Source organism: Charadrius vociferus, unplaced genomic scaffold (genome assembly GCF_000708025.1).
Source record: "Charadrius vociferus isolate BGI_N301 unplaced genomic scaffold, ASM70802v2 scaffold110, whole genome shotgun sequence".
Lineage (NCBI taxonomy): Eukaryota > Metazoa > Chordata > Aves > Charadriiformes > Charadriidae > Charadrius > Charadrius vociferus.
Window position 1 is genome coordinate 2562607 of NW_009646761.1, and position 342 is coordinate 2562948.

Sequence of the window (342 nt, forward strand, 5' to 3'; positions counted from 1 at the left end):
TGGGGGTGGGGGGGCGGAAACCCGGCCCCCGCAACAGCCATTTCCGCGGCGCCTCACGAGCTCGCGCCCTCTCCCTTGGAATAAGAACAGACATGAAACTTGCAGCTTATCGATAGCGGGAGCAGCACCCATAGGGCCTGTGAAAGGCCTGTCCCCTGCTCCCTGCCACCCCCCTGGCAGCACACAGCTCGAGTCATTTGGAAAAACGCATCTCTTGTGATTTCGGTGCGAGCGACTCAACAAAGGCTGTGACTCATTGTCGTCTTCTTGTCACCAACTCCTCTTATTTTTGTGTTTTTGCAAGTCCAATCAATACCAGAAAGGACTTGGGGGGCGGGGGAG